A 26853-nucleotide genomic window follows, 5' to 3' on the forward strand; every position below is an offset into this window, starting at 1 on the left:
TTTATATACTCAACTATTTTTAATTAAAATTGTCATTGCATATGTTGAGTTTTAATACAGAAAAGAGAATGAGACTCTAATCCAGGAGGTAATTATGTACTCCTTTCGGAGGTATAGATTCACTTAGGAATATTTTTAATTATAAGAAAAACAGAAAGAGAATAGCCCTTACTAGTCCACACACTGACTAGCCTTCATTGAAAACTCTTTGTTTTTATGTCTAGTAAAACTCAGAAAATAATTGGGGAGAAATAACACATTTTTTTCAAATATTAGTTTCACTTTTCATTCCTGGTTCAAATGTGGAAAATTTAAACCAGAAATATTATTTGTTCAATACTGTTAATTAAAACATTCTGTGTCCGTGAGTTACACTTTCTGTGAGTTACAGTTTCAGAGACCAAAAATAACAATGGATAAAGAGAGTATATTTTCAGGAATGTAGAGTTTGTTATTTAAAAACAAGAGCAGAAATTTTGACATATTTTTGAAAATGGATAGATCATACTATTTGAAATTATATGGTTATGGTTCTGAATATGAATGCAATTTCTTACATATAAAAATAGTTGTTTCCCTATAAATATTAAGTAAACTGAATTTGTAATTAAAAGACTCCCCAAAAAGAAATCTCCAGTACCAGATGGTTTTACAGAATCCTACCAAACATTAAAGGAAGAAGTAACTCAAAATTTATACAATCTCTTCCAAAAACTAAAAAAGGAGGGGACACTTCCCAACTTCCTTTAAGATGCTAGTATTACTCTGATATCAAACAAGAAAATAAAAACCCAGTTCAAACAAAGAAAATTACAGGCCAATATCTCTCATGAATATACATATAAAAATCCTCAACAGATATTAGCAAATAGAATTCAGCAATAAATAGAATAATTATACATCACGATCAAGTGTTTATTCCAAGGATGTAAGGCAGTTTCAATATTTGAAATGAGACAAGGATGCCCACTATCACTACGTCTGTTCAACATTTTATTGGAGGTCCTAGCCAGCAAAATAAAACAACAACAACAAAATGAGATGCTTAAGAATTGTAAAAAGAGAAGTAAAGTTGAATTATTTGCAGTAATATGATTGCTAACAGAAAACACAAAACAATTTATAAATTATTAGACATCATTGTATTGCATCATTGGATAATTTAGCAAGATAATAAAGTCAGTTGCATTTCTATAAACACACAGCAAACAACTGGAAAGTTAATTAAAGACAAGATGCCATTTGTAATACGGTCAGAGAATATCATGTATCTAGAAATGAATCTAACAATAGATGAGCAAGACTTCTACAGGAAATTATAAATCCTCATTAAGAGCTATTAAAGCAAACAAACATAAATGAAGAGGTATATCATGTTTATCAGTAGGAAGAGCTATTATTGTAAAGATGATATATTCTCCACATTGATCCTATAAAGTTAATGCAAGTTCAATAAAGTCCTAAAATGGATTTTCATGAAAAATAATAAAATACTCCTAAAATTTATGTGAAAGAATAAAAAGTCAAAAGTATCCAGGTAACTTCTGCAGAAGGAGGGAGAGGAGATATGTCCTATCAGATATCAGGACTTAGTATAAAGTTATAGTAATTAAGACACTGTTGGTAGCAATGGTGTACCCAAGTCAACGAATAGAATAGGATAGATGCATGGATACACCTAAGAATGTATAAAACTTTGGAATTTGATAGACATGGCAAATGAGATAAGTGGAGAAAGACAGGGCTATCCAATAAATGGAACTGAAAAAATAGTTACTTCTTGCCAAAAAGATACTTAATACAAAAATGGTTCCAAATGAATTAAGAACTTAAATTTAAACATTTGAAGCCTTAGAAGAAAAAAATTAATTGAATATCTTTTACACCTTAAGCTAAGACAAGATTTATTCAACAGTACAGAAAAACTGATTATAAAAGGAAATATTAATAAATTTACACACAGAATTAAAAACTTTGGTTTATTAAATAAATCTTAGAGATAATGAGCAGTAAGCAATTACAGACTGGATGAAGATATTTGTAATAAACACAACAAATAAGGATTTAATATCAAGAATATGAAATTAAGCCTAAAATCAATAACAAACTGCAAAGAATTTGATAGTAAAATGGGAAAAAGACAGGAGCAGTCATTTTACATATGAAAAAACACTTATGTCCATTAAATGTATGAAGAGATGTTCAATATCTTTCCTCATCAGGGAAATGAAAATACCCAGATATTAATTAGATAAATCTTTATATCACTTTTATTGACACAGTAGAAAAATCTGACAATACCAAGTGTTGGAGAGGATGTAAATCCACAGGGTCTGTTATTTTTCACTGGTGGGAATGTGAATTGATTCAACTACTTTAGAAAACAGTTTGGTATTTTTTTTCTTAAAGTTGAATATTTACATTCCTTAGGATCCAACAATTCCTCTCCTAGGTATTTATCCAAGAACAACTTTCGCACATGTACAAGGACACATAGTTTATTCTCCAAACAGCAAAAATCTGAAAATAACCCAAATGTCCATTAACAAGAGAGTGTATGAATATACAGTAATATTTGCAGAATGGAATATTTTAGTCAATATGAATAAACTGTAGTGACATGCATCAATACGGATGAATGTTAGCAATATATTAAATGAAAAACTCAGTTCCAAAATATTTACAAAGTAGTTATAAAGTGAAAACAATGAAAATTAAAATATGTTTTAAAAAAATAGTTGTTTCATGAAGAATTACACTTTAGTAGAAAACATGATTTGGAAATTATTATTCTTTAAATATCATTTACTGCTACTAAAGGAACTTCCAATTTTCTTTAATAGTCTTAAAAATTCAGTCCCATCTAGCACAATGGTGATGTAAAATTTTATTTATTTCATAAATTCTAATTTAAGAAATCAACAAAGTATTGTGTGTTATACTCTGGTGATTAACAACCTTAATGTCTTTGGCCATGGAAGTAAAATGGGCTCTAATCAAAGCCTAGCATGAAAGGATTAACCATGTTATACAGGTGATTGTTGTACATTGGAGCATCGGGTTTTCCAACGTAAAAAAAGCAGGTACAGGGCTTCCCTGGTGGTGCAGTGGTTGAGAGTCCGCCTGCCGAAGCAGGGGACACGGGTTCATGCCCCGGTCTGAGAGGATCCCGCATGCCACGGAGCGGCTGGGCCGGTGGGCCATGGCCGCTGGGTCTGTGCGTCCGGAGCCTGTGCTCCGCAACAGGAGAGGTCACAGTGGTGAGAGGCCTGCATACTGCAAAAAAAAAAAAAAAGCAGGTACAGTTGTCTACAAGTATTTTGGACAATGGGGTGAAATAACTAGAAAGCTATTCTGTTTTTTAAGTATTATTTATTTGGTAGTATTTGTATTTACAGAGTACATTCCAAATTTAAAAATACTCCAGGTCCTAAATAAGTTTTAGTTGTCTTTCCATTCTCTGATTAGGAGATTAATCTTGTCAATGTATGAAGTTACCACTTCTTTTACTAAAATGAGTGCCTTGATGAGGCATTTTTGTCATATTTCATTAATTGTAGGGTATCTGTTTTCAAAAAGTTGATAATATTCATCCCTTTTCAATACCATGACCTATTTATAACTAAAGGCAAATATTGGAAAGATGGCTGACTGAATCCAACATACTGGCTGAACTCAAAGTACTGTTTGTTAACTGAACCTGTATATGAATAAGCCATTACTTTAGCCACAGCTATAGCATGCTTTCTTAAAATGGCCTGTGGAGAATGGCAGTTGTCTTATGGAGAAATTTCCTATGTAAGATACCTGCTCAACTAGAATTTATTTGCAGTGTTTGTGTATAGAGTTACGTTTTGAGTCCAAGAACTTCACTCCAGTTTTATGGCTACTGCTCTGATTCAAGCTATCACCAGCTCTTCCTTGGTCTAATGCAATAACCAAACTGATCTCTCCCTCCTTCTTCTCTTGTTCAACTATACTTTATTTCCTATTACCTCCAGAGTAACTTTTTAAACTTTACATCATTCCTGCTTGAAATTCTCCTGTGATTTCCAATTGTAATTAGAAATCAAACCCGCATGATCTGGGCACTGTCTCCCTCTTTGGCTTTGGGCCATCTGACTCTGTTCCTCTGAGATGCCACCATGGTTTCTGCTGTAAGTCTTCTGCATCCTTGTCTCTCTGTCCTTCCTCCAGCTCTTTGCAAGGCATTCTTCTGCTCAGGATTCAAGTTTCAGCTCAAATATTTCCTTTCCAAATCAATTCCCGTAACTCTATCTTGATTCACCCTGCATTGTCTTCAAAATATTTATCACTATCTATCATTATCTTGCTAGTTTCCCCTAATGAAAACATTAGTTCCCTGAGTATAAAGACATTTGTCTCTAAGAAGATACTTGGAGTAAAAGCAGAACTCAATAAATATTTGTTTTATGAATAAATCTTCAAAATCAGCATCATTTTTTTTTTCTTCTGGCTAGGAACTGTTCCTTTTGGTGAAGCCCTGAAGTTTCGTAAACTGCCTCTTGGCTCTACATAAACAAAAACTTCTTTAAAACTAAGATGGGAATCATCAGATTTTTTTAATGTTTATATTTTTATTCCTTTTAAAATTAAAAAATATAGAGGTACAATTCTGTTTTGTGAGTTTACGGAAAACATCAAAATGTCTGCTTTGTGTTCAAATATAGCTGCAATGGAAATGCGATTGCTCTAGTGTTATGAAGTGTGTAGTGTTATTTTTCTTTAAGCATTTACGTAACAGAGATTCTGATCATTGTTGAATTTGCAAACAACACTTAGTGGAGAGGAGGAGATGGCAAAAGGCTATGTCTTGCTTCATTGCAGTGGAATAATATTAGCCACTGTGTTGTTTTAAAACATAGAGCAGGCAGCTCATACAGGTCTTCATCTGGAAAATGACATGAGTCAGATTCTAACCATGCCCTGATTGCACAGTTTCCATTGTAATCATAGGTTTAGACAAAACTGAAAACTGTGCACAAGCCTCTTTCAGGTCATTTGAGCATTGCACAATCAACAGGGAGTATGTGCTAGACTCAGCTGCCCAAGGAGAGGGGCCCAGCTAGATTCATATCTATATTCCCAATACCTTGCATAGCCCTGGTGATGGATAAGAAATGAACAAATAAACGGATCATATAGGTAAGAACTGATCAGCCTAACATATTATCTGTCATCCATGAATTTAGTTGTTCTAAATTTTCATTTCCAAGTCAGCCATTTTTCTATTTGCAAATATATCCCTCATTCTGATGTTAGCTAAGTTGGCTCATTAAAAAAGAAATTTTGCACTTATCCCTTCATCAATATTTATTAAATGATTTCTACTATGCTAAGCAATATAGGTATAATAGAGGGAGCGGGGGGACAGACAGACCTGCCCTCATGGGACATATGATCATTTAGGAAGAAAAAGTGTGATCAACAATCACCCAAGTATATAATTATGAGCTGTGATAAGTGCATTTAAAGATGCTTATGAGAGTGTGTGGCAAGGACACATGACTTAGTCTGAGGCCTCAAAGAAGGCTTTGACAAGAAAGTGACTTTTGAGTTGAGATTGGAAAAATGGTTAAGCATCAAAAGTGAGGAGTTCGGGGAGAGTAGTATTTATAGGGAGAGAAGATCATGAACACAGGCCTGAGGTAGAAGGGAAAATGGAATATTGAAAGAAATGAGATAATAGCTGTGTGGCTGGAGATGACACAAAGAAGGAGAGAGACTGGCGTAAAATGGGACTGGAGAGCAAGCCAGGAGATAGATCACGGGGGAGGTGGGATTAGGAGGAATTGTTAACAGACATTGGTAAGTTTTATATCTAGATAACAGGATCAGATTTGTGGTACTGTTATTCCTGCAACGTGTTGGAAGTGGGACCAAATGCAAGGCTTCTACTGGAGACTTGGAACATCTCTCAGGCAATGGCAGTGGTGGCAAAGGGAACTAGCTAATGGCATCTGACCTCTTAATCCTACCATTTCCTGGCACACAGATGAACAGGCTCTTACAGTAAGCTAGCAGAAACCTATGCTTAATATAAACCATTGGGTCTGGGGTTAGTGGGGGGAGGTGGAACACAGAGTTTGCCATGATTACACCATCACTGAAAAAGAATTGTTTAATGATGCTATAAACAATTGTAAATGAAATTCATAATGTTAAGGTCTTGTCATAAAATGATTTTCAACTCCAAATAATACTTTTATAGAATTTTCTCTTTGCTACATAAACAGATTTAGTGAGTGTATAGTTTTGATATGTTTAATTTATAGAAGCATAGAATTCAAGCATTTGATTTTACTGTGACCCTCAATGTCCTCCATGACTTTACTACTTGAAATGTGGTCCAGGGGCCAACTGCATCATCATCATCATCTAGGAGCATTAGAAAGTCAGAACCTCGGAATCTCAGCCCCCGCCCAGACCCTACTGAATTAGAGTCTGCATTTTAAAAAAATCTCCATGTGATTTGTTTACACATTAAAGTTTGGGAAGGATTGCTTTAGAACTTCATTCATGTCCAGTGTAGGAAACTCTATTTGAATAATTGAAAGGGTTAAGTTGTACGACTTTTTTTTCAAGTTCATTAAACTTTAATATTCTGCTCTTTCAATAAGGAGCTATTTAACACTGAGTTGTCAGAGTCAAACTGGAAGAGTTTGGCAAATCAAACTTTTAAAATTCCTATTCCTCAAGCTTTTCTCCTCCTTTCTCTTCGATAAGCACGTTATTTATATATCCCTATTTAAAATGAATAGTGTGAGATACACAAACATATTTTAATGCCTTCCTGGTAGAGGAATAATGTTATTTCTGGAGTCATACTTTGAACAATGTATTTGTGATAGAAATAAAAAATGTCATAAGTATGATAAGAGGGCTTGAGCATGAGAGGGTTCTTTTCCATTCATTTTAGGGTTAGATAACTATTTTGTATAAGCAAAGTTTGTTAATGTTCCTTTGATTTGGCAAAGCAAAGTCCCAGAGCTTGGACTAGAGCAGATGTTGAGTCAAAAGAATTAAGATATTTCACATCAAAATGAATTTGGATTTGTTATCTTGGTGCTTGTATTTGTGCTCTCTTTGTTGCTGTGAAAATTATTACAAACTTAATGGTTGGCAATAACACAACTCTATTATCTTATAGTTCTGTAACTTAGAAAGCCAACACGGGTCAGCATGAGGGCTCAGTCCCTTTCTGGAGGCTCCAGGGAAGAATACATCTTCTTGCCCTTTCCAGCATCTAGGGGCCTCCAGCATTCCTTGGTTGTGGCCCCTTTCATCTTCAAAGCCAGTAATGATCATTGGAGTCTTACTGACATTGCTGTCTCCCTCTTCACTTTTAAAGAGCCTTGTGGTTACATTTGGATCCACCCGGATAATCCAGGCTACTCTCCCTGCTTTAAGGTCAGCTGAGTTGCAACCCTTAATTCCCTTTGCCACATAACATATTCACAGGTTTTGAGGATTAAGACATGGACACATTGGAGAGACCATTATTCTGCCTACCATGATCCCTGTAGGGAGGAGTGAGTGGCACAACCTGGGGAGAAAAGTAGAGAAGGAATTCCGGAGAGAGGTAAGGATTGGGCATCTCCTGGAAAGAGTGGTAGGTCATGTTCTCAGGAGAAAGATATCCAGTCAGAGTTTCCCTATAGAAGGAATTGATTGTCAATGAGACTTTCAGCTGTTTTTTATGATGGTCTTTAATACCTCACGTTGCATTGATTGTTTTGCCGCATATTTCTGAATTTCTCCATTAAACCCTTACGTGGAATGAAAAATCTGTTGCTTAGGGTGACTTTTTGGAATGGAGAAGGAGGGTCGGGAAGCCATGGTCAGTGGAGCCTGGGGTGAGGCTAAGCTCAGAGGGAAGAAGAGCTACAGGGAGAAGATGATAAGAAGGAATTGTGAGTCAAGCCAAAAGCAGAAATTCACAGCAAGAGAGTACAGGAAGCTCACCTCCATTCCCACGCCCTGCCACTCACAGTGTTCAGAGGAGGTGTGTTCATGACAGTTCATTTCATCTAAGTAGAAGGGATCATTGATTTAACAAATTCAGACGAAGTTCCTCAAATGCGTTAGGCTCTGAGATACAAAGGCACATAAAATATGCCTCTACCTTCAAAGTGTTTGCAGTCCAAAGGAGAAGACTGACAAGTAAACGTCTATTATAAGGCAAAGTATGCATAGAGCAATGCGCGGGGAGCATCTGAGAGCACGAGGAGAAACTTCCAGAGCAGATTGCACTTGCCAGGGAAGGCTTTCCAGAAACCACGTTTGAGCTATGTATGGCAATATGGCTAGGAGATGTGTGTACATGGAGGGAGGATGTTGGGCCTTTCAGAAACAGCAAATAGCAATGTGTACAAATGTGCACTCCGAATATAGATACTAAGGATAGACTCCAATCTTATCTTTGTCACCCATTAATTCTTTCTCACTTCTATTGCAATGGTGTAGAGTTTCTCTTCCTGTAAAAAAGTATCCCATCTGATCCTATCCACTCCTGCCATCTAAGGGTCTCTGGGATACATGGGTTATCCTCTTTCCTACTTGAGTCGTCATTCTTTCTCTGGACTCTTTTTTTCTGTTCTTAAACTAGTTCTCTAATGTCTCCCATGTTTAATAATTTTGCAATCTCTATCCCAGCCCCACATCTTTATTCTGCTGCTTCCTCCTCTCTCTTTCTTTCCCTGTCAAACTTCATGAAAGGACTCTGCACTAGAGTTTTCTACTTTCTAACATCTTGTTTACCTCCAACTCTTAGCTAGCTGAGTTCCAAATGCTCCCTGCTAAAACTGCTTCCATCGAAGATACCAACTTTTTTGTTGAAATCAAATGGTGTTTTTTAGTCACTGATTTTCTGAACTCTGACACATTTGACACTGTGACAGACTTCCTTCTGGGAGCACTCTCTTCCTTTCTCTTCAGGGATGACAAGATTCTGATCCCCCACTTCGCTGGCCAAGCCCGCCTCCCCTTGTCAGTTTCCTTTTCTTCCACTTCTCCACTAAGAATCGGTGTTCTAATGTACATTTATATACTTTTTTATTTTAAAGTTTATTCAATCAAATAGATTCCTTGTTGAAAAAATGTCTTAGAATTCAGTTTAGTAGGACTCAACTTTAAAAGTATGCTTCAAATAGACAAGTATTGCTTCAGAGATTTGACATTGTAATTAGAAAAATAAGTGAAGTCCGCAAAGATTACAAATAGCTTTGTTATAAGGAATAGAGTGTGGGAAATATGATGACTTGTGCTTGTTCCCAGACACATTTTCTCCCAGACGTTTCTGTTACTGCTATTGAAGGAAAGCAAATATGCCAACTTGACTTGAAAAATTCTGTTCAAGAGTGTAGGAACAGGACAGTGCAGTTGAGAGAAGAGGGTAGAAAGTAATTGTGGTTTTGAACTTCACTTTGAAATAATTAATGAGTGGCATAAGAATAATCAATAGTAATGAGCTAACAGTATGTACATACAACTTCTATTTCATGATTTTTTTTAATTGGGGCAATTTTTCAGAAGAATAAATTAAATTATCAGCATCAAATAAACTGCCATCTCATTCCCTCTTCAATGACTGCGGTTAATTTTTTTTAATTGAAAACATCCTTTAAAAAAGTCAAGAGTATTTTTCTGGTGTTGAGAAATGTTTTACTACTTACAAGGCTCTACCACAGCCCTCTGCCCACAAAAGAGTGGTTTTGAAATAAGAGTTTGTTTTCTTAAGAAAAACAAAGTGTTTATACAGAGCTGGCCAAAGCAAGTCTCTACAGGTTGAATAGATTAAAAGGTCGGAGCTATTGGAAACCCAGAGTGCCTTGCACAGGGAATCAAGTGGGAAGGAATGGAGAGCCTGGGCTTGGGAAATGCAGCAATGCTCTATGATGGTTAGAGAGTTATTCCACATATCCTATAGAAACCTGATTATGTAGACACATCTCTGTAGATGGAGACACAATAGTCAAATGGTATAATAGTGTTTACATTTTGACTTAAATTCTACAGAAATGTAGCAGTCACACTAAAGATAAATGGTATTTTACCTAATCTAAGTATTCCCAAAAATGTGTTGGTACCTTACAACTATTTTGTAAAAAGTCATCATTTTTTAAAGTTCGGGATAAGTTCAATATTTTCTGAAAATATTGGCTCTTTTGAAGTCGAATAATTATATACTAACTTATTTTGTAAGTATGAATTATTTTTATGTCTGGCTTAGACTGTCTTTTTTCTGTGATTTATTGTGGAATCAAATTTTAGGGGAAGGCTTCGTTCTGGAGAATTATTTATAAAATACATGTGACAAAGGGTTAATAAAGTGCCTTTATAAGTCAGTAAGAGTACGTATTACTAGTGCTATCATTTATTGATGTGAAGAAATCTTGGATATAATTAGGTTTGGGAGGAAAACTAAGAATTTTTTTCAGAGAGTTCTCGATTTGAGTTACCTGTACAACATATGTTATGTATATAATTATATATCATATTTACATAACTAAAAGGGCATTCAAAAGTTTTTTTTTGCTTATTAAGATTTTACCTTTAATATGCCATGAAAGTCTTAACTTTATATTTTTCAAAATATGTTCCCAGGTGCATCTCTCAGGCCTCCAAAGATTGACCCCATCTTCTTAATGCAATAAAAAGATGCTGGATATATAACAGATTACTGTACAGTTACTTAAAGTTGTAGTTCTAAGTAACTTATAACAATATGGGAAATACATGTGATATAATTCAAGTGAAAAGCAAGATATATTTTATATAAAGTATGATCACAACTAAGTAAAAAAATGTATAGAAATAAATATTTGGAAATAAATATGCCAGAATGCTAATTAAAAAAATATGTTGGATATAGCTCTATCCTCCTTCTCTTTGTCAAAGTTATTATAATGTCAATGACTTTATTTGTCACACATCTTTATCTAACAAAGGAAAAAAGTTTATAAATGTTAGAAACCTGGGACTTCCCTGGTGGTCCAGCGGTTAAGAATCCACCTTCCAGTGCAGGGGGCATGGGTTCAACCCCTGGGGGGGGAAATAAGATCCCACATGCCATGGGGCAACTAAGCCCTGGCGCCGCAACTACTGGGCCCACACGCTCTGGAGCTCGTGAACTACAACTAGAGAGAAGCCCGCGTACTGCAACTAAGACCCGATGCAGCCAAAAGTAAATAAATAAATAAATATTTTTAAAAAAGAAATGCAATTTTTAAAAAATGTCAGAAACATGGTTTTGAAACATTTCCATTAGTTTTTTAATTCAATAAAGATTTTGTGGGTTTAAAAAAGAAAGGCAGCTGTTTGAACTCATAGCTTGCTGGTAAACACATTTCTGCTGAGGGAAAGGTAAGAGAGTGAAAGTGACCTTTGCATGTCTTCATTAGCTTCAAAAGTTACATTACCCCAAAGGACACATCGAAATCAAACCCACAGTGATTATTTTGAAACCCAGACAACTACCAATTTTTACCCAAAACAAGCAAAAAATGTGAACACGAAACTATGTTTTTGTATAGTAAGTATACACTGTAACTGTACAGCTTCTCAAATAATCTAAGAATTGTCTTACATTCAATGGTCAAGAAATTTTTTTTAATTGGTAATTATTTTCATTTAAAGAGAGTGTTTCCTTTCTCTTTACATACAAATACTGTAAGATTTCACCTGAGCATGGAATCCCCAACAAACAAGAGAAATGAACAAACATAATTTTTCTGTAAACCTAAAACTGCTCTTAAAAATAAAGCTTATCAGTCATCTTTTTTAAATATTTGGTAAATTAAAAAATACTTCACTGCTCTATCAGGGGTGTTGAAACCAGATCATTGACATGATCTCATTACCATATTCTCATAAGACCAACCTGTCACAAGTGCTCTCTGCATCTTCAAAAAGATTTTTTGCTAAGACTCTTCCAATGTGCTGTCAGTGGGTAGTGGGCTAGTAGTCACAGGTGTCCCCACTGGCTTTTGTGCAGGCTTCTCTTGTTTAGTTTCAGTAGTAGGTGCATGTTCAGAAGATGGAATCCTTGATGCTGGAGCGACGGGTACAGGCGCAGAGGTGGGAGCCAAAGCAGGGACAGAGGTTGGCGCTTGAGCCAAAACTGCTGCTGTGGCTGAACCACTGCAGCAGTGGTGGCTGGATTTGATCTCTGGGCCGCATGTATCGGGGCCTGCTGTTTCACTGCTTTGGGTTTCGTCACCATAGCCATCAGGACATTTTCCTCATTATGATTATATTCTTTGTAGATAGTATCATTGTTAAAGATTTTGTCTGCAGAAATGAATTTTTGTCCCACTACCCACAATGCATTGCTCCCCTTCAGTGCTTTTACTGCAAGGCTGCAGCCAACTCCGAAGGGTCCAGTCAGCTGCACTAAGCTGAATTCTGGAACCCAGGCCCTCACTGAGCCTGGAGCCTGCAGCCTAGATCACATTCCCAGGGCCAGACTCCTGCCCCCTTCCCCAGCTCCCCATGTCACAGTGCACTGTCCAGGTCTCTGGAAAGCTCTCTTTTCCTCAGACCCACTGACACGTGTGGCCCAAATTATCTTTAAATGATGAAATAGAATCAGGGTTTCTTGGTTTAAAAAGAAAAAGGGAGAAAACAGTCCTATACTGGTTAGTTCTCTTTACCTTAAAGTAAGCTAAAGAGGCATAGTTCACGCTGGAGAGATTATATCACACTATTTTTAAAAAACAAATTTTAACTATTAAAAATGATTTTAAAACCACCTTTCTGTTTTTGGCATTTGGTACCCGGCAAATAATAACACCCAAATGTATACAGTGAAGAGGCTTGTGGAGGAACAGATTTAATCAAGGGTTCAATTTTGAACAGTCTATGTGTGAGGAACTTGTCAATATCCATGTGGAATTGTTTGTTGAGTAGACAGATATTAATTTTAGACAGCTATGGGACCAAATAACATTATCTGAAAAGTGAATATACGCAGAAAAAAATTCTCTGGGGCAGAGCGATGTAGAGACTGTCAAGGTAAGGCAGAACCAAGTTCCTCAAAGGAGGCTGGGAGGGAGTGGTCAGAGAGATAGAAGAAAAATCAAGAGCAAGAAAGGTCTTGACATGAAGTGAAGAAAAGTGTTTCAGGGAGGAAAGGATGATCATTTGCTAAAAAAAAAAAGCTGTTCGTGGGCCAAAAGCTGTTTATAGGTAAGGCTATATCAGGACTGAGAAGTGACTATTGGGTTTGGCTGCATGGAGGTAACCGGTGACCTTGAATAAACAGTTCTTGTGGAGAAAAGGAGACAGGAGGCAGATTGGAATAGGTTCAAGGGAGCGTGGGAAAACTGGAATTGTAGACAATGGGTAGAGACAATTGTTTTTAAGAGCTTTGGCTCTAAGTGGGAGCAGAGAAATGGAAAATGTAGGAATCAAGGTGAATTTGCTGTCCTTTTTTTTTTTTTCCTTCTTTTTTTATGGAAAAGAGGGGAAAACTGCCGGAGTGAAGTCTGAGCAGGTGAGAGGAGATGAGAGGCAGTACACAAGAGGAGGAGTTGACCTTAGGACCAGGGACGGTCCATCATGTTTAACTACAAAAGGGAATATAGGATATATGAGTACAGATGCAGGTTGGAAGGTTGGTATTTTTTCTATGACATAAGAAACAAGGCCATCAGTTTAAAATGATGGGAGGAGGTGCTGGAGGTTTTTGTAGAGAGGAGAATGTGTGAAATAGTTATGAGAGAGTGGGAGATTGAACTGACTTGGGGAGATCTCACAAACTCTCCTCTTAGGCAAGTCAGATACCTATACAGGGAATTCAGACTGATAAAATAGTTTGGGGCCTTTTCGTAAATTTCATTTCATTGAAAAATTGAGAAATCCCAACTAGTTTCCATTCTTCATGAACTGCATACAGAAGTACTAGGCTTCAAAATTTACCTTCTTGGGCTTCCCTGGTGGCGCAATGGTTGAGAGTCCACCTGCCAATGCAGGGCACACGGGTTCGTGCCCCAGTCTGGGAAGATCCCACATGGCGTGGAGCGGCTGGGCCCGTGAGTCATGGCCGCTGAGCCTGCACGTCCGGAGCCTGTGCTCCGCAACGGGAGAGGCCACAACAGTGAGAGGCTCGCATACCGCAAAAAAAAAAATTTACCTTCTTCATTGTCCCACAGAATTTCAGGGTTTCAGTTTACTTCAACTAAGAATACAGCCCCATTTAAATTTATTTCTATTTAAGTCTATAATTATAGAGCAATTCAAGAAACCACAAAGGTGTTTGAGTTATACAGAGGTACCCTGCTTCCGAGGATTGGCTGATTGAAACCACAGCCTTAGACAAAGGGTCACATCCCTGACCCACAGTTGGCCTGACATGTAAGACAAGATATCAGATTATCACAGAGCCCCTCGAATGAGGAATCCTTCATTATAATATACCAAAACAATGATCATTTAAACTTCGGTAATGTTAATGGTTTGTTACAACATCTGTCAGTGACCACCTACAATACTAACAAAAAACAAGAGACAAAAATAAAACTTTCTCTATTTATAATGTTTGGAAGAAAAAATATCACTTTCCTTTACCTTTCAGGTTGTTGGCTGGACCTCTGTAACAAAAGACAGATTAATTAGAGAAAAACATATAAATTTATTTAACATCAGTTTTGTGTGACACAGGAGCCTTCAAAAGGAAGTAAAGACCAAAGAAGCAGTTAAACCTAAGTGTTTTTATGCTGGGTTTGATGAAGAGTGGAAAGATGAGAAAAGATATGACAGGACAAAGGGTATGAGGTAACTGTAGTCAAATGGGGGAAACTTAGCAAGACCTGTACATTCACATTCAGAGATAAGGCTGCTCCTTTCCTCCCTGCTATAGAAAGGGCACCTCTCACTTGAGGGCCTTATGCCTTGCTTCAGGGGAGAAGGGGGTGGACAGTCCTTCCAGCACCTTCCATTTCTCAAATTCCATCAATTTAAAATATTCAATATACAACAGTGCCATATTTGGAGTTAGCACGTTCTAAACCCCATCAGTAATAATACTTTCCCTTTATTCCAGAAGAGCTTCAATAATCAAAATAATCCTGAGACTTCTCCCTGGTGGCGCAGTGGTTAAGAATCTGCCTGCCAATGCAGGGGACATGGGTTTGAGCCCTGGTCCAGGAAGATCGCACATGTCTTAGAGCAACTAAGCCCTTGTGCCACAACTACTGAGCCTGCACTGTAGAGCCCATGAGCCACAACTACTGAGCACAAGTGCCACAACTACTGAAGCCCATATGCCTATAGCCCATGCTCCGCAACAAGAGAAGCCACCGCAATGAGAAGCCCACACACCACAATGAAGAGTAGCCCCGGCTCGCTGCAACTAGAGAAAGCCCATGCCCAGCAAATGGCTTGGTTGCAAAGACCCAACACAGCCAAAATGAATTAATTCATTAAAAGAAAAAAAAAACTCTGTAGGAGGTGCTGTTAACCTATTTACAAAAAAAAAAAAAAAAAAAATTCCTGAGATTGTGACACAAAATGTGATTTTTTAAAAGTATTTTAGGTTAGAACCAGAGCAAGTAGTTTCATAAATACAGTGAAATGCTTGAACTTGATCAAAGTTTCCAGATACTGTAAGTTATTTAAATAAATATATTAATACCCAAAATAGGCAGAATAAAATAAGACCAAACATTACTCTTGATTAATGGGGGTATAAATAAGGTAACCTCTGAGGAAGATTTCGTGAAATAGCAGTGACTGCTATTACTATGTTTATTAATTGAGAAGCAACAGTTTCATAAATTAAATAACTAAAAGCAATGTTCACTACGTCAACAGTGAAAACTGACAAAAATTAAAATATTAAGTGTCAACAAATACTAAACACTGACAGTTTTTTTTAAATTAAGTTTTACAATATACTTAAATGACAAGATATTTAGTTCCGATAGAATATTTTTAAATCTTGCATTTAACTATTATGTGTGCCTACAAGTTTAGAAACATACAATTAGAAATAATTTGATTAGACTTCTGGGTTCAGCTCTGACAGACAAAAAATTTGGAAGTTGTCACTGCTGTCCTTACAATAAGAAAAGGCTGGATCAACTGAAAATCCATGACTATTCTTGAAGACGTCAGAGAACTGAGGTCGCAGGGCAAATTACCAGGCAGAAATCTGAAGAGACAAGTTCATGCAGAGACACACAGGTGAGACTTGCTGACCTGAAGCAGAAGCTGCTGGAGCCATAAACTGGTAGGAACACAAACAGTAATTTTGGTGAATTTCTGGCTGGAAGCAGAACGTGGATTAAGATAAGAGCGAGAGACTTCTTGGGCTGCAGTCTTAAGAGGGTCCCTACATTTTCATGGGCTTTGTTTCTGGTGCCTCCACTAGGTTCTCACCATGAAGATCCAAGAAAGATCCCTGTGGTTCTCAGGGAGAAGGGAAGAGTAATCATTGTGAAATAAACCAACAGTTGAACCATAATGAAGGATACTCTCCTGGCAAAAGGACTTTTTCAGAGCCTTATCGCAGCTGGTGGAAGGGAACCCCTCCCATTCCACCCCCCTCCAGGCTTCCTGTTTCACCTGAAGAGGGAAAACAAAAACAGAAAACAAAAGCATAGTCAACAGGGATCAGAGGTTCAAGGAAATAGATTGGGAAGGCTGCAGCCAGGGAAGGGAGTGCAGGGTGGTGGGTAGGGGAAGCTGTACCATGGAGAAACACCTGTGAAGGTCACAGTCCAAGATCAAGGTCGATTAAAACACTGAAATTTAATTGAAAAATTATAGAACTCTCCCCCAACAGGGCTACAGTAAAACAGATTACACCTCTAAGTCCTACAAGAAGCAGACTCTCTCTGAGGAGGCATTCTCAGGAAAGCCCAATGTCAAGAGGAAAAACAAAGCAAGGACACTAGAGGAATTTGAATCTTCTAGAACCTATTGCTACAGCAAAAGTTAATATAAATCTTCATACTAAAACCCTATTTACCTCATTCTAATTATTTGTACATATCATATTCACCTTTTTTTTTTTTTTTTTTTTTGCGGTACACGGGCCTCTCACTGTTGTGGCCTCTCCCGTTGTGGAGCACAGGCTCTGGACACGCAGGCTCAGCGGCCATGGCTCACGGGCCCAGCCGCTCCGTGGCATGTGGGATCTTCCCGGACCGGGGCACAAACCCGTGTCCCCTGCATCGGCAGGCGGACTCTCAACCACTGCGCCACCAAGGAAGCCCCATATTTACCTTTCAACCAAAAATTACAAGGCCTGCCAAAGGCAAGAAAAAACAGACTGAAGTGACAGAGAAAGCATTAGAACCAGACTTAGATGTGACACAGATTTGGGGATTATCAGACAGAGAATTGAAAATAGCTGTGATTAGCCTTTATGTGCTACCCAGAGAGGGGTCCATACAGCATTGTTCTGGGTTCTTTTGTAACTTAGAGGGAAACTTTCACAATGTCCAGAGCCCTCAATGTCCTGCAAATAAAGAGGAAGAGTTCCTTAAATTCCTTGCAGCAGGAACACACTTAGGTGGTACCAACCTTGACTTCTAAATGGAATAGTCCATCACCAAAGGTAAAGTGATAGCATCTACATCATAAATCTGAAGAAAATCTGAGAGAAGCTTCTGCCAGCAGCTGGTGCCATTGTTGCCTTTGAAAACCCAGCTGATGTCAGTGTCATGTCATCCGGGAATATTGGCCAGTGAGCTGAGCTGAAGTTTTCTGCTCTGTTGCTAGCTGCCTTACTCCTAGAACTTGGAAATAGATCCCGGAAGCCTTACTGGAGCCGAGACTTTTGGTGGTTACTGATCCCAGGGCTGACAACCAGCCTCTCACAGGGGCATCTCCTGCCTACTATTGCTCTGTGTGACACAGACTCTCCTCTGTGCTATGTGGACATTGCCACCCATACAAGGGAGCTCGCTCAGCTGGTCTGATGTGATGGATGCTGTCCCAGAAGTTCTACGTGTGCATGGCACCATCTCCCAGGAACACTTATGGAAGGTCATGCTTGATCTCTACTTCTACAGAAATCCTAAAGAGATTGAAAAGGAAGAGGAGGGTGCTGCTGTAAAAGCTGTGACCAAGGAGAAATTTCAGAGTGAATGCACTGCTCCAGCTCCTGAGTTTACTGTTACTCAACCCGAGGTCTCAGGCTGGGCTGAAGGCATGAAGGTTCCTCCTGTGCCTTTTCAGAAGTTTACTGCTGAAGAATAGTTGCAGCTCCCACTGCTCAGTCCATTGGACATATAGGAGCAACCACTGAGTGTTCTTAAGCTGTTCGTCTACAGATTCTTAAACAGAAAATGGAAATAAGGTTGTTGGAAAATAAACAGTTTCTGAAAAATTTTTTAATAAAACAAAATATGATTAATATGGTAAGGGCCCTAATGAAAAAAAAAAGGACAACATGCAAGAACAGAGAGGTAGTATAAGCAGAGAGATGAAAAATCTAAGAGAGAATCAAAAAGAAATGTAAGAAGTCAAAAAACACTGTAACAGAAATGAAGACTGCTTTCTGTGGCCTTATCAGTAGATGTAACATGGCCGAGGAAAGAATCAGTGAGCTTGAAGATAGATCAGTAGAAGTAGTTTAGTTAAAGAATCTAAAGGTTGGAAGAGACATTAAAAGTTATCTAATATATCTTCTCATTTTCCTTCTGAAAATTTGGATTAAAAATACATTCTCTTTTCTGATGGTATGCCAATGATGTAAATAATTATCTAACTCTTGCCATCAAGACTATTGCAAATAGAAGCGTATCATTTAGACACAACTAACACAGATGTAACAACTTTAGGCATTTAAATACCATTTGCCTGTAAAGAACCATGCAACACAAAAGTTATAAACATTTATGATTTAATTTGGAAAATTAGAACAGGATTTATCCCACTATTGCTTATTATCATGAACGATTCTTTTTAACATCTTTATACTGTCATTCTTTTACTAAATGCCCTACATTTTTCATGCTTTATTTTTTATACTTGTCTACTGCTACTTTGATCCTATCTGGCATTAAGGATCAGTTGTCAAACATTGGGACTAAAAGCTTTTATCTATGGCCTTGCCTCCTTGGATTCCAGTATTCAACATCACTCAGTCCGTGTTCGACTTCAGTCCAGCTGTTCATGTTTGCACATTTAGGTAACTTGCTTCCAAATATTCATGACAGTGAACTACTGAAAGTCAAGTTACTGCTGAGTGGACTTTTTTATATATTGTAATATCAGAAGAATAGTGCAGTAGTTTCTTAAGATTATTAGCTTTTCCGGGTTTCATTAAATGAAATTGGTGTTTAAGCTCGTATTCACATATCTCATGTACTCATATGTGAAATTCTGTGCTAGTGTAGAGGTGGCTAAGAAGAGGTGGCCCCTGCCTTCAAGACATGATCAAGCTAGAACTGTAGTATTAGAATCAACTTGGAAGATTTTTAAAATTCTGTCATTCAGCATTGTTTGAGTTGAAGTCCAGACATATAATATTTCTTAAGAACGTCTCAGATAATTTTAATATGCCACCAGGATTAGAATTACTGAACTATATTGATAAAAATATCATGCAAGTAGATTTGAAAGTGATAGATAAGGATGTTACACACACATACACACACACATGCATGCAAGTGATAGATAAGGATGTTACACACACATACACACACACACATGCATGCACTCGTGAGATTTCAGAGGGCAGGGAGTTCATGTTCAATGGAGAGAGGGCAACAAATGTTTCTGAGCTTAAAGGGCTGTAAAGATTTTGGAGAGGAATACCTGACTGAGTGGAGTTGCATTTCTGGCAGGGGGACGCTAATAATGAAAGGAAACAAAGAAATGCACTTGACAATGACCTTTTTGAATGATATAGAGAGGAGCCAGACCCAGAAGAGAATACTGCAAGGAACTGTGGGAAGTAAGATAAGACAGAGAGCAGGGTCCCACACTGAGAAGACCTTAAAAACTTGAATTTCAGGGTGATGTCATTATAAAGCATTTCTTTTTTTTTTTTTTTTGCATTATTTAACTATCAGGTCACTTAAATCCATGATCCTGTTACCCAGCTTAAGTATTAAACTTTATAAATGCAGTTGATATCCCTTCCCTAATCATAACTGTCCCACCCTCTGCAGAGGTAATCCTCATCCTAAATTTGGTGTTTATTATTCTCATACATTTCTTAATACTTAGATACATAGGGACTTATTTTCCCAAACAAAACCAATTTTTCAAGTTAAAAATTTATTGTAAAGAATTGAAGGGAATAAATATGGCACTGAGTTTACAGACAAAGGAATGGATATCAAGGAATGGGAAGGAAATTTAGCACCTTAAATATAGAGAATGAGGAAACAATGAGTCAGACAGAGGTACTGGGCTTTGACCTGAGAGATTAGAATCACGATGTGGTGTTGACAGGTTCAATGAATCATGGAGGGAGAACTGGTTCCTGGCAGTGTAGACACTGTTTTGTGGAATTTGGCTCTATTGACCATTCCCTCCTTGATGAAGCACTCGCCTCATGGCTTTCTGCCATAACTCTCTTTCGACTTTGTTTCTCCCTCTCCCGTTGTTCTTTCTCAGTCTCCCTCATGGCTTCCATTTTGTGTTACAGCTCACACTTCCCTGGATAGACTCATTCCCTTCCAAGGCCTTAACACACAAATGCTGATGACTTCCAAATCTGTCTGGTCAACATGTATGTCTCCTCAGTTCTAGACCTGGATATCTAATTGCTTGTGGTTATCTAGCTCCACAGTCACTTTCAATGTGTCCCAAATTAGTCCTATTACCATCTTATTCTCCTTCTGTTTTATTCATTTTTTTAATGACATATTCCCTCTCCCTTTACTCTCTATCTTTGCAAATCACTCCCAAGATCTATCTTCTTACCCAAGCTAGAAAACTTTCCCATGCTTTTCCCTAAACATCAGCTGTGCCCGCTAATTAATGCTATGTCAAGTCAACTTCCTTAGTTGTGCTTGTATTGACCCCTCCCCAACTCTCTCCACTACCCGAATCTCAAGTTCATTTTGTCTCTTCCCTGGTCAGTTATGACAGTCTGTAACCTTATCTCCCCAGCCCCAGTTTTGTCCAGCTCCTGCTGTCTCCCATCTGCTCTCAGAGCAATTTTCTTAAATATAAATATCATTTCCTGCCCTTACATAGTAAAAAAAAAAAGAACCCATTACCTTCTGCAGAGGCTTCCCATTTTGCTCTTCTGAACCCTAATTAGGATTCTACAGAGCTGACTCAAAGGCAACCAATGGTACAAATTTAGAGGCTGAAAGGGCAGATGACTCTTTTGGGGAGACATAAAAGAGTTTTAGATCTGTGTCCTAAGGCAAAAGAAATAAATGCAAAAATAAACAAATGGGGCCCAATTAAACTTAAAAGCTTTTGCACAGCAAAGGAATCCATTGACAAAATGAAAAGACAACCTATGGAATGGAAGAAAATATTTGCAAATGATATGACAGATAAGGGGTTAATATCCAAAATATATAAACAGCTCTTACAACTCAATATCAAAAAAATAAACAACCCAATCAAAAAATGGGAGAAGACCTGAATAGACACTTTTCCAAAGACAACATACAGGTGGCTAACAGGCACATGAAAGGATGCTCAACATCACTAATTAAAACAGAAATGTAAATCAAAACAACAATGAGATATCACCTCACACCTGTCAGAAAGGGTATCATCAAAAAGAACACAAATAACAAATGCTGGAGAGAATGTGGAGAAACGGGGACACGTACACTGTTGCTGGGAATGTAAATTGGTGCAGTCACTATAAAAAACAATATGAATCTTTCTCAAAAAACTGAAAATAGAACTGCTATATGATCCAGCTATTCCACCCCTGGGTATACCTCCAGAAAAAATGAAAACACTAATTCGAAAAGATACATGAACCCAATGTTCATAGCAGCACTATTTACAATAGCCAAGATATGGAAGCAACCCAAATACCCATCAATGGATAAATGGATAAAGAGACGTGATACATATATATATATACACACAATGAAATATTACTTATATATGGAATATAAAAAATAATATAAATGAATGTATATGCGAAACAGACTCAGATATAGATAACAAGCTGGAGGTTATCAAAGGGGAGGGGGCAAATTTGGGGTGTGAGATTAAGAAGTACAAACTATGTATAAAATAGGTAAGCAACAAGGACATATTATATAGCACAGGGAATTATAGCCACTATCTTGTAATAACTTTTAATGGAGTATAATCTGTAAAAATACTGAAACATTATGCTGTATACCTAAAACTAATATAATATTGTAAATCAATTATACTTCAATAAAGCTTTTTTTAAATGTGATATTTTCACTATCATTATTTTTTCCAAAAAAAAGAAGAGTTGGGGGAATTCCCCGGTGGTCCAGTGGTTAGAACTCCATGCTGTCACTGCCAAGGGCCTGAGTTGCATCCCTGGTTGGGGAACTAAAAATCCCACAAGCTGTGCAGCACAGCCAAAAAAAACAGAGTTGGGTTCAAAAGCCACAGGTCCTTTCCTCAGCTTCTATCCTTCTGTTAAGTAATTCATTTCCCTAGTATTTATTGAGCACCTACCATGTGCCAGATATTCTTCTCAGTGCTGTTATACATGAACTCTTTTAACTTTCACAACAACTCATGGATGTAGGTAATATTTTTAATCCCACCTTACAGATAAGGAAATGAGTCATATAGATGTTAAATTACCCAACATCACTCAGCTTGGTGGAGTCAAGAACCAAGACTTGAATCCAGATAATTTGACTCTAGAATTTTGCTACTCAAAGTAGGATACATGACCAGCAGAATTGTATCACTGGTCATATTATTAAAAATTCAGACCTTCTGCCTCCATCCCAAACCTACTCAATCAGAATATGACTTTCTACAGGATTCCCAGGTGATGTGTATGTCCATTCATTTTTGAAAAGCACGGAGTTCTTAACTATTATATTGCCCCCATATATCAGTAATTCACTTCCTCTTTCTTCTTTAGACACATGGGCTGGCTCTTCTTTTTTATGGGCCTGTCAGAAGCAAAATACAAACCCAGAATCTTTCTTCTTTACATTTCACTGAAGGGATGATAACAAGAGGAACCTCATTTGTAATATATGAACGTGAGCTCCCAGTAGTGAGCTGAGCCTTCCTGAACACTCCTCCTTTTATGGCTGTTACATCATTTGTCTTGAAACTGGCATCTGATAATCTCAGCATAGTGAAGACAGGAAATTAAGAAGCTAGAACTTTTCTGGTCAAGGGAAGTATAAACCAGTTATACTAATAGTTATTATTCTAACCAGTTCTTGGTGTAGGTGAATTTTACAGCTCCTGAAGAGGAAGTAAGGGACTGATGTTCAGAATGAACCCTGGCTGTCCAAACACTTGATATTAATTTAGTACCACTGGCTAAGCAGGCAGGAGGAAGGGGTGAAAGCTGCTATGGCTTAGAGACCAAGTAGCAGGGAAAGTTGGAGATCAGATGCCGTTACAACCCTAATTGACATCATAATCACACATCACAATCTTGACAGAGAATTTAGGCGACACGTATCTTCTAAGTTAATACGGGAGGAGCAGGTGGGTTTCAGGATATACTGTAAACCATTCATGTTTACGAAACTCACTCACAGGGACTTTTCAGGCCAGCCCCAGCCTTGGCTCCTAAGTCACCTGGAGATTGTCGCCAGCACTTTGCTGGGTGTCTCACAGAGTGCTCAAAACCCAGCCAAACAGTAATGATAAATGGATGGTTTACAGAGATGGTTCGGAGAGATGGAGAATGTGCCACGTCACACACAATGTGGCAGAAACTTAAGCAAAATCCTCATTAGACATGAGGATTCTTCATGTCTTTCTTTCCTAAGTGCTTTCTTCCCAATCTAGCTTTTTTCGCCTTTTCTTTCTTTCCTCCTTTCTTTTTTCACACAGTATCTAGCTAACTGCTGTATCGTTACAAGCATGAACTCTAATTCTAAGTTAAATGACTTAAGCAAAACATAGAGTGGAGAGTTCAAAAAAGAGTAATTCATTTTCTAGCTAGTTTTACTATCTACAGCATCCATTCAGGGTCCTTATTCTCAGGATCCTGCCAAACAAAAGCAGGTTTCTTCCTAGCTGGGGGTAGGGATATCTATTGTTAAGAAGATAACAATAGTTTCTCCATACTGCTATATTCTCCTCTGTTGTAGTACTTCTTCATGGTTATTTTATATATATATATATATATATATATATATATATATAGAACTAAGACTAAAATCCTTTACCCTATTGGCAAAGGTCTGAGTGGACATGCCATTCTCAACATACACAAGACAAGGTGCTTGCTTGTTGGAAGGACGTATTTATGTGAAAAGCATTTTAAACAGGTCTTTGTGTACTTCAGTGACTCTGGGTACCTCACACACACCTAATCAGAGAGGCCCGACTTATATGTATTTTTATACATTGGATTTCCACATGATATTTCTTAGGAAAAGGAGCTCCAATTCAAGAAGCAGTTTTTAAAATATCAAAAACAAGTGACAGACAACATAAAGTCTTACAAGTGCAAACTTATTTGTGTGGTGCAGGACTCTACATTATCTGGCCTCTGCCAGCCTTCCCAGCCTTAACTCCTGCTGTTCTCTTCTTCCCCCACCAAGCCCTGATGCTGCCAACCAAAACTCTTGGGGTTCCCAGAAAGCACACGATGCTTCAAGCTTCTGTGCTTTCGCTTGTGCGGCTCTATCCATTTACCTGGGGAACACTTATATCCATTTTGAGACACAATTTGTGTTACTGTGGCAATGAAGACGTTCTGGCTGCTGTAACAAAGCACCATAGACTGGGGGGCATAAACCACCTAGTGGTTTCTTTGCTCACAGTCCCAGAGGCTGGAAGTCCAAGATCAGGGTGGCAGCATGGTTGCGTTCTGGTGAGGGCACTCCTCCAGGGTACAGGCTGCTGACTTCTCATTGTGTCCTCGTATGGGGGAAAGAGGGCGAGAGAGCTCTCTGGGGTCCCTTTTATAAGGACACTAATCCATTCGTGAGGGTTAGTTAATTCTTGAGGGCTCTGCCCTCAAGACCTAATTACTTCCCAAAGGCCAACCTCCTAAAATCACTACATAAGGGATTAGGATTTCCGCATATGGATTTCACTGGGGGACACAAGCATTCAGTCCATTGCACTGATCTTCCCCATTAGAGGTGATCACATCTGTTCTTGTTACCCTGAACATCCTCATATCACTGTACCTATATCACTTGTATTAACATGTGTTTTAGCTTTTATAGACAATAAGCTTTTTGACAGCAAGGACTCTTTTTCTTATTTGTCCTTGAACATCAGCCAGTGTCTGACTAATGTAAATATCCTTTGAATCTTTGAATGGGAATTCATTTGAACGGTTATTTCTAATCTTAAACAACAACAGACTTTGATGCAAGAGAAGTTGCATAGGTGTACAGTCTGCATTAAGGCATAATTCTTCTTGAGAAGAGTTAATATGCCATGGATCTTTTTTTTCACTCTTGTATTTGTTTTCAAAGTGTTTCAGGTAAATATACAACATTAATAGTTTAGTCAGAACCAGTATCAATAGTGCATTACAAGATAAAGGTGTAATTTTCAACTACTTCATAAAGTCTGAAAGGGCTCTCTAAAGTCTCAACAACAACAACAACAAAAAACCCCCCAAAAAACCCAATTGTGAATGAATCTTAATTTTTAAAAAATTTCTAAAATTTTGTCAAATTCTGTTGACAGATTTTTTCCTAAGAATAATTCCATAATTTCATATATCCCCAACTGCTGTGTCTGCTTATTAAGAAAATAAACTTATAAAAATAAACATTTTCAGAAAGTTTGCAATATATATATTTGCATATATGTGTGTGTGTATATATATATGTATATATATAAGTATATATGTATATATATATATATATATGACATGATACTTAGCAGGTAGTGATTGTCTTCTAGAATTGTTATTAGATACCTAGAAAAATTGCAAAGCAATAAGAAACATTTACAAATTAATTTTCATTCTAAAAAGTAAGGCATACATTTGTGGTTGAATGTGTGTCAATAAGATGGGCTGCCTGACAGCACAAGAATATTGTGAAAAACTATCACTATGTTTTAAAAATGAGAAGTCAGAGTTAGGGCAAGAAATTAATGTAGACCAAATCACTTATACCTTGGAATTAGCATAGACTTGAATTAAAACTGAGATTGTTAAGAGTTCTTTTCTAATTGCACTGTAATAGAAAAAATCTATTTCTAGCCCTGTAATTTATTCATATTCATTCTATGACTCACATTTATGATTAAATATGGACACTGCCTGGATATTCATCTAGATATAAAGGAAAGAAAAAAGCTGTTTATCACCTTAAGAATAGAATTAGTAAAAAAACACATTAAGGTGTGAAAAATGAGCAACTATTAGTATGATATTTTATCCAAAATATGAAAGGCAACTACTTAACCTTCTAAATTCAATAAATCCTGTTATATAGGCAAAATATTCTCTTTTCAAATGCCAACTTTATGTTCAGAAAAAAACAAATACCAAAAAAAAAAAAAAACCCCACCAAAATCTGAAGAATCTTTTTATCTCCAAAAAAGGGAAGACAATAATTCCCAACTGTGTACATATTACTTGCATTCCTCAACAACTTAGTCCAAGAATAAGAAAGTATCTTAGGTTTTCATTTAGCTGAATTGAGGAATAAGAATGTATAAATTTCCCTAGATTTTTAGTTATTAATAAACAGAATATAAATATAATTTTTGGCTTTGAGGACATCCCTGAGT

At 37.4% G+C, this 26853-nt stretch overlaps 1 pseudogene; it reads left to right on the top strand.

Moving 5' to 3' along the window:
• Positions 1 to 16114: 16114 nt before the first annotated feature.
• On the top strand, positions 16115 to 18228 carry LOC116752693 (annotated as a pseudogene).
• Positions 18229 to 26853: the final 8625 nt, after the last annotated feature.

The sequence above is a fragment of the Phocoena sinus genome, chromosome 4, assembly GCF_008692025.1.
Source record: "Phocoena sinus isolate mPhoSin1 chromosome 4, mPhoSin1.pri, whole genome shotgun sequence".
Lineage (NCBI taxonomy): Eukaryota > Metazoa > Chordata > Mammalia > Artiodactyla > Phocoenidae > Phocoena > Phocoena sinus.